The following is an 11,895-nucleotide window of genomic DNA, read 5'->3' on the forward strand; positions in this document are numbered from 1 at the left end:
ATTTTTTTCATTTTCTAGTTTTTTGTTGCGATGGCTCCACGCCCCTGCACAAATCTCTCCTACTGCGGCCATGGTTGTGGTGTGCCGACGCACTGCGATTGCTCAGCTTGCTCGCAGGCCCGTCGTGCTCGTTGTGGGGGCAAGGTCTTGTGCCGAGCTGGGCGAGCGGATCAGCTTGCATATGGCACAATATTCACAGAAGGATTGGATATGGGCCACATCAACGTTGATGCGTTGTATTCCGCCCTGCTTCGCCGTGGCCATGGCCGCACAAGTCGAGACTCGCTACAAGATGGTATTTTTTGATTGATCTAATTTTTTCTTTGTGTTTTCTATTTTTTTTGTGTAATTCCATACTAGTCTGAACTTCTAGTATTTTAGGGACGCACTTATTTTGTTTTATTGAAGTGTACTGCACTGTGTACTTATATCTTGTTTTTTTTTGCTTGTGTGCATGGAGCTCGTGTTTTAGTTTGCACGGTTACAATCTGTGAACTGCTTACATATTAGATGAGCACTACTAGTTTCCACAGTTTTCGCCGCTTGTACGGTGTGTACTACATGCAGCTAGTCTCAAGAACTGCATGATAGTTAGAAGTGTACTGCATGTTGCAAGTTCCGTACTACATATTAGATTGCGTTTAATCTGTACTGCTTGTAGGACTGTTGTGCACTTCATCTAGCTCGTGTCTATACTGTGTGTAGGTTTTTACTGGTCTGTGCAAAGTATGAGAATTGTACTGCTAGTATCGTCGCCAAACAGTTTTATTTTTTTGCAGAAAATCCCCCAACTAGCTGTTAGGTATCTCCGACTCAAGAAGAAGGGAATTCTCCAAGTTGTTCCTGGTAATGGACACCTGAAACCAGCCAAGTACCATGTAGGCGTTCACGGGCGGCTGTATCTGCAGAAAGGCTGGAAGGAATTTTTCATTGATAATGGCCTGAAGTCTGAGCAAGTTGTTGTCCTCAACTTCTTTGAACTCAAGGATCGTATGGTTAGAATCACGTTTGACGTGATTGGTTAAGGTTATGAGGTTGATTTGTAATAAGTACTTTTGCATGTCGAACGCTTCATCTTTTGATGTGTTTTGTAATAAGTACTTTTGTGATCTGGACCGCTTGAATTATTATTCAGAACTTTGTGCTGCCAGTGAGCTAACTGCATTTTTTTCATGGCTTGTGGATCAAAATGTGTCAATGTTTACTCTAGACTGGTATATATATGGTATACTCTATACATCATTTCTCTTGACATGGTTTAGTTGAATAACTCATAGTCAGCGGGAAATTTGTGTTTACACAAAATTTAAACTGATACATACACTACAAAAAATACACTTCCGTGATGATACGTGTTTGTCACAGTAGGTCGCATTTTTTGTCATGCATGTACATCCATGACGATTTTATGACAGAATCAAGATAGTCATACCTGTGCTGTCGTAGAAGTGTTCCATGACATTACCAAAATTATCATCACGGAAGTGTCCACTTCCATGACGATAAATCGCGCGTCACAGAAGTGCTTTCGTCAAGGGTGACCGACACGTGGCATCCACCGTAACGGAACGCCGTTAAGCTATCGGGTCGGGTTTTGGATCCGATAACCCGTTAATAGCCCCGACCAATGGGAAATTTCCACGTGTAAAATTCTTATTGGCCGGACGAAACACGTGTCAGCTCGTCAGTGGGTCAGATAGGCGCCTATGATATGTCGACACGTGCCACGGCCCACCACTGGCCCATTTAGCTTACAAAGCCGGCCCGTTTGACTTGGTCAAAAGTTAACGGGCTGGCCCATGAAAAGCCTGTTAACGGTCTCTTCGCAAATAGCCCATTTTACGGCCCGTTAACTCACGGCCCGTTAGGCCCTAAAGGAAATCGGCCCAACAACGTCATGTGGGCCGTCGAATATAACACCAGCCCATTTCACTTTCGGCCCATGTATGGCCCACGGCGTCTTTCGGCCCATATGAGGCCTTCGTATCTTTCGGCCCTTTACAGGCCCACGGTGACTCTAGCCCATAATGAACAGTAATTTTCTTTATACCCGTTAACGGCCCGTGATTTACATGGGCCGTTTCCAGCCTGTGTTAGCTTTCGGCCTATTGACGGCCCATACGTTCTTGGGCTCCTTTTCGGCCCTCGATTACTTCCGGCCCGTTACTGGCATGTTCCCCTAATGGGCCAAATTCGGCCCATGGCAAGAGTCGGCCCGTTACTGGCCTGTTCCCCTAATGGGCCAAATTTGGCCCATGGCAAGAGTCGGCCCGTTACTGGCCTGTTACCCTAATGGGCCAAATTCGGCCCATGGCAAGAGTCGGCCCGTTTCTGGCCTGTTAACCCGTTGCGTCATTTCTAGCCCGTCCTATATTCTGGCCCATTAACGACCCTTTATGCCTGTGACAGAATTAAGCCTTTGCTGTCCTACGGCCTGTTAACGGCCTATTACCGTGCTGGGCCGATACCAATTACGCCCGATTACGGCCCATGTAGACCCATTTATCCGACGGCCCGAGGCCCACCGATTACAGGCCCATTTATCGACGGACCGTAGGAGACCCATGGATCCTACGGCCCGTATATGGCCCATGGTAGTTGCGGCCACTAGCAAACCAGGGAAAAAGAAGACTAGGAAATAAATAAGGCCGAAACTAACGCTAGGCTATTAAGGCGATTGCACAGATTACATCCACTCGGCATCAAAGATCGCCACCAGTGCAAATATAGGGAACACCCTACACTATACAAAAATGGCTTGTTGTTTTCTTCAGCCGGTGGCTGCATGTTAAGAATAAATTTTGTGTCGCACCAAAACAAATTACAACTATATAACAAAAGGAAGGTTGGCATAAAACTTAACAGTCTAGCAGATAAATGCACCACGAGAAGTTCAGAAGCTCAGTTCATTTGACCTGACTGTTACGTTTTCATGCTGTATTGTCCGATGGAGCACCATAACCCTCGCCTTCATTTCCCCTAGGCTCCTGAACAACATAGCAAATGTCTGATAGTCTGGTTTCAAAACCATGCATATCTTGACGACATTGAGCAATGTTTCTCCTTGTTTCACAAAGGGTCTCTGTTAGGGAATGGACTTGTGTCTGGAGCGCAGATACAACATTGCTTTGAGCTTGCATATCTTGATCATGAGGCAGTTTGGACGATATTTCCTTAACAACCAACCCAGTATTACGTAGGAACGTGCTTTTGGCACTGTTAGTGGACAGGTACTGACCCACTGCAGCAAGAGCTGACATTGCGGTTATAGTTGCATCGCCACCTTCAGAAGGTGGCGGTTCCACCATTTTTTCCATAGCTTGCTGAAAAGTTGAGGTTTTACATTAGTAGTACCAGAACAGAAGATATTAAGGAGGTAGCAAAACCAAACAAAATAGCTTTGGTCCATATACAGAACTTATTCTGGTGAACCCATGTAAAATATTAGTTGTATTTTATTGCAAAGTACATAAGAAAACCAGGTTCCAAACATATGACCATGTACCATCGCTAATTTATTGTCTATTTCTTCACATTGTATTGAGGGCTAAGGATAAAGAGACGAAGTTTATAATACGGTAAGTGTTGAGGATATAGACCTTGGAGTCACCCGCCAGGAGGGCCGGGTTATTCTAAGGGTCATTGCCAGAAGCCCGGAGCTAAGTGTCAAGATATTGGGCCAGAGATGGGCCGAGACCTGGATATGGCTTAAAGCCCGTAGTTACAATCATTGTTATAGTAGACTTGTAGTATAAGGCAAGTCTTGTTCAGAGTCCGAGCCGGAGGCTGTTATGAGCCGGCTGGGACTCTAACGGCTGCTGGGCGTCAGCCTCCCTATATAAAGGGAGGACCCGGCAGCGGTTGAAGGACGACAACAATCTCATCGAGAGCCGGGCATAACTGTTTAGCTCCCTGGCGATCGTAACCCTAATCAATAACACCTCGAACTGGACGTAGGCTTTTACCTTCACCGTAAGGGGCCGAACCAGTATAAATCCTCGTGTTCCTTGTCCCGCATAACCCCTTCAAGCTTCCTAGTTGCGATGGCTCCACGACTAAGTCCTAGCTCAAGGACATCTGCCGTGACAATTCCACGACAGTTGGCGCCCACTGTGGGGCTGGCGCACGGTGGATTTGAGTTCTTGAAGGGCAGCTTCGAAGGGCTCAAGGGATACGCTGTGGGCCGGATGACCAAGAGTCGTCGCGGCAAGCTCTACATCGACAATGCAGACTGGGGCCCCGACGCCGACTCAATTGAGTACGGGTACCGGGTCCCCTTCGGCGGAATTCACGTCTTCATCGGCAAGATTGGTGAACCGGGCCCCAAGCCGGGTCTCCGCGCCGATCTCATTGAAACGGCTCGGCATGCACGACCCGCCCGGGCCCGGCCTGCCTTAAGGCGTGCCTTTGTGGGATGCATCCATGGAGGGCCCTCTGGTCCATCCGGGTCCGGTGATGAGGCGGCCGCCGGCTCTGACGGCGAGTCGGCCACTGATGAGTCAAACTCTTTGTACCAACTTCAATATGGCAGGCTCATAGGTTGTTCCGACGGTGACAGTATTCCGGACCTTTTCGAGCCGCCAAGTCAGGTTGGAGTTTTTATGGCTGGTGCGCAGCCTGTTCAGAACCCTGCTGCGGGAGCAGGAAACCCGGTGCCTTCTCCGGCTCAGGTGCTGATGGATCTCACGGACAAGATGACGGCCCTGTTAACCGCCACGGTTGACCCGGCGGATCAAGCCCAGCATGACGCGGAGGTGGCACAGTTGAAATTGGATCTGATAAAGGCTAAAGAGGATCTTGCAGCGGAAGGGATCAGGCTGGCTGCAGAGCGGGCGGCTCTCGACGCCCGGACTCAGCTGATTCAGGCGCAGTCCTTCCAACTCACGATGGATCAGAACGCGGCCAACGAGGTCATGAGAAGGAGGCATCAGAAGGCCCAGTCTCGACTCCCGCCGGTTTACGATCCACGCAATCTCTTCAACACGCCGGGTGCAGGGTCTAGTAACCCGCCAGGGGTCATTGCGCCTGGGTCTGGACCCCTGGTTCCGCCGCGAGTGATGGGGCCTCCCCAGGTGCCACCTGCCCCGCCTCAGTATGTGCCAATACCCCCGGGTCATTATGATAACCCACTAGAGAACATGGTAGCTGCGGCAGCACGGCTGGCGGCTCTCCCCGTTGACGGCGATTCTCCGGCAGCCATCGAAACCCGCCGTGTCAGGGAACTCCTGCAGACGGCGCTAGCCCAGCAAGAGGCGTACTCCTATAGCCGTGACAGGATCCACTCGACCCCTCGGCCAGGCCAGAGCCCGAGTTACAGCCGGCACATGGTCTCAGCAACCGGTTCAAGTAATGTGCGACGCCATGACCCGCCCCCTGGCCATGGCCCGGCTCATAATGGAGCCTTCTACGCAACGACCCAAGCGCGGCAAGAGGCGGAGCAGGCGCCTCAATTGATGGCTTATCAGACCCCCCCCGGCTTATCCGACGACGTCCGTTGATGTAGGAATTTCTACCAGGACCGGGGGAGTCCCTTGTTTGGTACCAGCCATCCGTAATGAACGTCTACCTAAGGATTTCAAGGGCCCTAGGAAGGTGCCTAACTATACAGCAGACTTACAGCCTGCAGCCTGGATTGAGAGTTATGAGATGGCTATGGAATTGCTGGAGGTCAGTGAGGCGGCCATGGCCAAGTATTTCACCATGATGTTAGATGGAACTGCCCGCACGTGGTTGAAAGGGTTACCGCCGAACTCCATTGGGTCTTGGGCTGAGCTGAAAGCCCGGTTCATTCAAAACTTCAAAGATACCTGCAGGCAGTCTATGTCAATTGTGACTAACTGTAAGCAGCAGGAGGGTGAGTCCACGACCCATTGGGTTCGCCGGGTCAAGGAGATCATACATTCATCAGATAAGATGGATGCCGGCTCTGCAGTCTTAATGTTGGAACAGAACTGTCGCTTTGTGCCTCTTAAGATGAAGCTTGGGCGGCTCAAGCGCGACTGCACCGATATGGGTACCCTAATGGCGGCTCTTGTCAAGTACGCCGATTCCGATGGTACCAAGGATCCCCCTTCAGACGATGAAAGGGCAGGGAAGGGAAAGAAGAACGGCAATGGCAAGGGTCCCCAGTTTAACCCGGGGAACCAAGGAGGAGGCAAGCGTAAGGCCGATGGCAGCCTAGAGTTTGTAGCCAACACCAACTCTCAAAATAATAACCCGCGACGCAAGGGGAGACCCCCTCCTCGAGGCGGCGGGTCAGGACCTTCTCTGGAGCAGCTGTTGAACGAACCTTGTCCGATACACGGCTCTAGAGAGAAGCCAGCGACTCATCTATGGAAGGATTGTGCTATCATGAAGGCCTTCAAAAACTACAATGGTCCGGGTGGTGGCTCAGGCGCCGGCGGCTTTCATGGCCCGGGCGGCGGTTCAAATTCCGGTCCTCAGAACGGTCAAGGCGGCTTTAATCAACAGTCCGGTCAGGGTCATCAACAACAGCAGGGGGTTATCAGACCAACCCGAAGCAGCTTAGCGGTGGACAGTATCACGTGTTCACCACTAGTTTGTGCAAACGAGACGAGAAGCTTCACAAGAGGGCTGTTAATGCTGTTGAGTCGGCGGTTCCACGCTACTTACGGTGGTCTGAACAGCCTATAGTGTGGAGTAGGGAGGATCACCCCCCGGGTGGATAACCCGGGCCACCTGGCCTTAGTGGTGGCTCCTTAGGTGGGAGGCTATAAATTCACAAAGGTACTCATGGATGGAGGCAGCAGCATCAACATCCTCTATTATGAGACTTTCCGTCGTATGGGGCTAGTCGATAAGAACCTCAGCCAGTCAAATACTATCTTCCATGGTGTGGTACCCGGTAAGTCGGCTTATCCAGTCGGCAAAATTGAACTAGAAGTGGCTTTTGGTGATCAGAACAACTACAGGGTGGAGAAGTTGACCTTTGAGGTGGTCAAGATAAGAAGTCCATACCACGCTATATTTGGACGGCCGGCTTACGCCAAGTTCATGGCACGGCCGTGTTATGTGTACTTACAGCTCAAGATGCTGGGTCACAATGGGACCATTACGGTTCACGGCAGCCGGAAAGTGGCTCTGGAGTGTGAGGAAGGTGACGCAGCTTATGCAGAGTCTGTTTGCGCCACAGAAGAGTTGAAATTTTATAAAGACAATGTTGACCCAACAGATATGACCTCTCTGAAAAAGCCAACCACAGAGAATGAACCGGCCATGAAATTTAAATCAGCTGATGAGACTAAACTTGTTGATTTTGTTCCAGGTGACTCGTCTCAGCAGTTTAGTATCAGTGCAAATCTGGACCCGAAATAGGAAGGCGCGCTCATCGAGTTCATCCGTGAGAATAGGGACATCTTCGCATGGAAACCTTCTGACATGCCAGGTGTACCTAGAGAACTCGCTGAGCACACCCTCAATGTTGATCCAAAATTTAAGCCGGTCAGACAGTTCCTCTGGCGGTTTAACGAAGAGAGGCGGAAAGCTATTGGGGAGGAAGTAGCCCGGCTCTTGGCGGCCAGGTTCATTGTTGAGGTTTTTCACCCGGAGTGGTTGGCTAACCCGGTGCTCGTACTCAAGAAGAACGGCACCTGGCGGATGTGTGTGGACTACACGGACTTGAACAAGGCGTGTCCGGCTGATCCTTTTGCTCTCCCCCGTATTGATCAAATCATTGATGCTACGGCAGGTTGTGCACGCTTAAATTTCTTGGATGCCTATTCCGGGTATCATCAGATTAAGATGGCAGTTAAGGACCAGGAGAAGACGGCGTTCATCACTCCCTTTGGAGCCTTCTGCTATGTATCTATGCCTTTTGGACTCAAGTGTGCACAGGCGACTTACCAGCGTTGTGTACAGAATTGTCTTCATAAACAGATCGGGCGCAATGTTCACGCTTACGTGGACGATATTGTGGTTAAATCCATCAAGGAGGAAACCCTGATAGATGACTTAAGGGAAACCTTCGATAATCTCCGGGTCTACAAGATGATGCTTAACTCGGCCAAGTGTGTTTTTGGTGTTCCTGCAGGCAAACTATTGGGCTTCTTGGTTTCTGACAGAGGCATTGAGGCTAACCCGGAGAAGATCAAGGCTATCACCTCCCTAGCTAAGCCGGCATGTATAAATGACGTTCAGCGTTTGGCGGGTCGCATCGCTGCTTTAAGCCGGTTTATAAGCCGTTTGGGTGAGAAGGCTATGCCTCTATATCAGTTGATGAAGAAGACTGATAACTTTATCTGGAATGATGCAGCTAATACCGCTTTTGAGGATTTGAAAAAGCAACTGGCAGAACCCCCCGTCCTTGCTGCTCCGATTGATAAGGAGCCCTTGCTACTATATGTAGCGGCAAATGCACGAGCTGTCAGCGTGGCTATTGTTGTGGAGCGCAAGGAGGCGGGTAAGGAGCATCCAGTTCAGCGGCCGGTTTATTATGTCAGCGAGGTGCTCATTGAGTCCAAGCAGCGGTACCCGCATTGGCAGAAGCTCGTATACAGGGTGTTCATGGCGAGCCGGAAGCTCAAACATTATTTTCAGGGTCATCCCATCACTGTGGTCAGTTCTGCCCCCCTTGGTGACATTATCCAAAACAGAGAGGCTACAGGGAGAATCGCTAAGTGGGCTATAGAACTTGGACCTCATGGCCTCAAATATGTGCCACGCACTGCTGTTAAATCTCAAGCTTTGGTGGATTTCATCAATGATTGGACGGAGTCTCAAGTGCCTGAGCAAAAGCCGGATAACACTTATTGGACTATCCACTTCGACGGGTCCAGACAGTTGGAGGGCTCGGGGGCTGGTGTTGTATTGGCTTCCCCAAAAGGTGACAAGTTCCATTATGTGCTACGGTTGATGTTTCCTTGCACTAACAATGCGGCTGAATACGAAGCTTTACTCCACGGTCTTCGGGTGGCTAAGGAGATGAGCTTAAGCCGGGTAAGGTGCTTTGGGGATTCAGATTTGGTGGCTCAACAAGTGTCAGGCACCTGGGATTCTAAGGATCCTCTAATGGCGGCTTGTCGTCGCGAGGTTGATGCCATTGCTGGGCATTTTCAGGGATACCAAGTGGAGCACATTGATCGCAGGAAGAATGAGGCGGCTGATGCTTTAAGCCGGCTAGGCTCTCAGCGAAAGCCGGTACCGCCTAACACTTTCTTGGATGTCTTGTATAATCCCTCGGTTAAGCTGCCTACAGAAGAGGACTTGGCTATCCCTGACCCGGAGGCACGGCTGGAGGCGGCTCTTCATGTCATACCAGACTGGACAATGCCATATCTGGCTTATATAACTCGGGGAGAGTTGCCTGAGGATGAAACTCTGGCCAGGCAAGTAACCCGGCGGGCTAAGTCAATGGTTGTCATTGATGGCGAGTTGCATCATCGAAGTGTTTCAGGGGCGTTTCAGCGTTGTATCTCCCCTGAGAAAGGTCAAGAGATCTTGCGCGAGATCCATGAAGGGGATTGTGGCCATCATGCCGGTTCAAAATCTCTTGTAGCCAAGGCTTTCCGTCATGGTTTTTATTGGCTGACGGCTCACGCTGATGCAGAGGACTTGGTCAGTAAATGTGATGGTTGCCAAAGGTTCTCACGACGGGCTCATGTGCCGGCTCAGGAATTGAGGATGATCCCAATCACTTGGCCCTTTGCGGTCTGGGGGCTTGATATGGTTGGGCCTTTTAAACGATCCAAGGATAAGAAGACCCACCTCTTGGTGGCCGTGGACAAATTCACGAAGTGGGTGGAGGCTGAGCCAGTTAGCAAGTGCGATGCAGCCACGGCGGTTCAATTTATGAAAAGGGTGATTTTCCGCTTCGGCTTTCCGCACAGCATCATAACTGACAATGGCACCAATTTATCCAAGGGTGCTATGGAAGAATTTTGTCAACGGGAGCATATCCGACTTGATGTTTCCTCAGTGGCTCACCCCCAATCCAATGGTCAAGCTAAGAGAGCTAACCAGGAGATTCTGAAGGGCATCAAACCCCGGCTTTTGGTCCCTTTGCAACGGACGCCGGGTTGTTGGGTGGAGGAGCTGCCCTCCGTCTTATGGAGCATCAACACTACTCCTAATAGGTCTACTGGCTTCACGCCTTTCTTCATGGTTTATGGAGCAGAAGCAGTCCTCCCCAGCGACATCTGTCACGATTCGCCTCATGTGGCGGCTTATGTTGAGACGGATAATGAACAGGCGCGCCAAGACGCTCTGGACTTGTTGGACGAACAACGTGATGTGGCGGCAGCCCGTTCAGCGATTTACCAACAAGACCTGCGCCGTTATCATAGCCGCCGGGTCAAATCTCGGGTCTTCCAGGAAGGCGACCTTGTGCTCCGGCTCATCCAGGATCAGACTGATGCACACAAGTTATCCCCACCTTGGGAAGGGCCCTTTGTGGTCAGTAAGAACTTGCACAACGGGTCATATTATCTCATTGATATTCGGGAACATAAGGATTCGCGTAAATCTGAGGAGGAGACCCGTCGGCCATGGAATATAGCTCAGCTTCGGCCTTACTACACTTGAGCTGCCGGCTCTCGTGGTGTACATGTTTATCTCAGACATGTATATATTATGATAAGCAATAAAGCAGGACCTCTGTCCTTTTTTCTCCTCCAATTATGTGTGTGTCATTTGTTACATGCTAATTTGAAAGGAGGATCCGGCTTATGACCGTATTCGAGTTTAGCCGTAAGCAGTAAGGTCACTTGGGGGCTTCTTGTTCAAACATGGGTCGTATTCGAACCAAAGAGAACATAGCTGTCGATACTCATTTGATTGGCAAAGTGCCGAGCTCATTGGGAGGTTGCCTTTGGTCATATTTGAATCATCGTGTAACCCCTCTGAGAACCGACGCGGATCGTATTCGAATCAGCGTCGTTAAACAATTTTCAAAGTCACTTGGGGGCTTCCTGTTCAAACATGGGTCGTATTCAAACCAAAGAGAACATAGCTGTCGATACCCTTTTGATTGGCATCGCCACACCCACTGGGGGCTATATGATCGCATCCGAATCTTAGCTTAACCTCTTTGGACCGGGTTTCTGGTCGTATTCGAACCGGACGCCCCAAGTTTTTTATACTTTATCACAAGCCTACTCTGATCATGTCAAAGTATGTACTGCCGGGTCTCTCTTGCCGGCTTAATTTTGGTTTATCTTGTTAGTTGAACATCATGGATGTCATCAAGACAGGTAAATTCGAGTTCAGGTACCAACCAAGCTACCCGGGTTATTTAAACCGGAAGTATGCTTACAGGCCGTTAAGTGTGTTATCACGGCTATGCTCAGAGTATAGTTAGCGACCAGTCTTTTTTGGTTCGTATTCCGGGTTATCCATTTCAAACACCTGATTCTCAGGGCGGTAAGCCGCCTTGAGACTTGTGATTTGCCTTTCTATGCAGACACTTGAAGGTGCTTTTAAGGTTGAGAAGGACAAAGGTGTAATTATGACCCGGAGGAGCACCAAAAGAATAACTTCAACGGGTTTCAGCATTCATTACGTGCACGATGGCACGGCAGGGATAAATTGTGGCACTTATTCTATTACAAAAAACCTTCAAAGACTAAAGGGTGTAGTGTTGTTCGGTGAACCGCCAGCCGCTTTATGACGCCTGCTGAGTTGAAGTCCCCGGCTCGTCTTCTGCTCCGGCTGATCCCAAGACCTCGAAGGTTGACGACTTCCAGTTGATGCCGCTGAGAGCTTCGAACTGGGCTTCTTCGTCAATTAACCCGACCGGGTCAATCTCGGGGGCGAAGGTGTGTTGGCAAGCCGGAGGAATCAGACTAAGAGCTTCATAGCGAGGGGTTGGAATCCTCTGATTCTCCGCGTTGTACCCGGCTGATACTTGGTTAAGTCGGTGTCGTTCCCGATGATGGTGGC

The sequence above is a fragment of the Aegilops tauschii genome, chromosome 2, assembly GCF_002575655.3.
Source record: "Aegilops tauschii subsp. strangulata cultivar AL8/78 chromosome 2, Aet v6.0, whole genome shotgun sequence".
NCBI lineage: Eukaryota > Viridiplantae > Streptophyta > Magnoliopsida > Poales > Poaceae > Aegilops > Aegilops tauschii.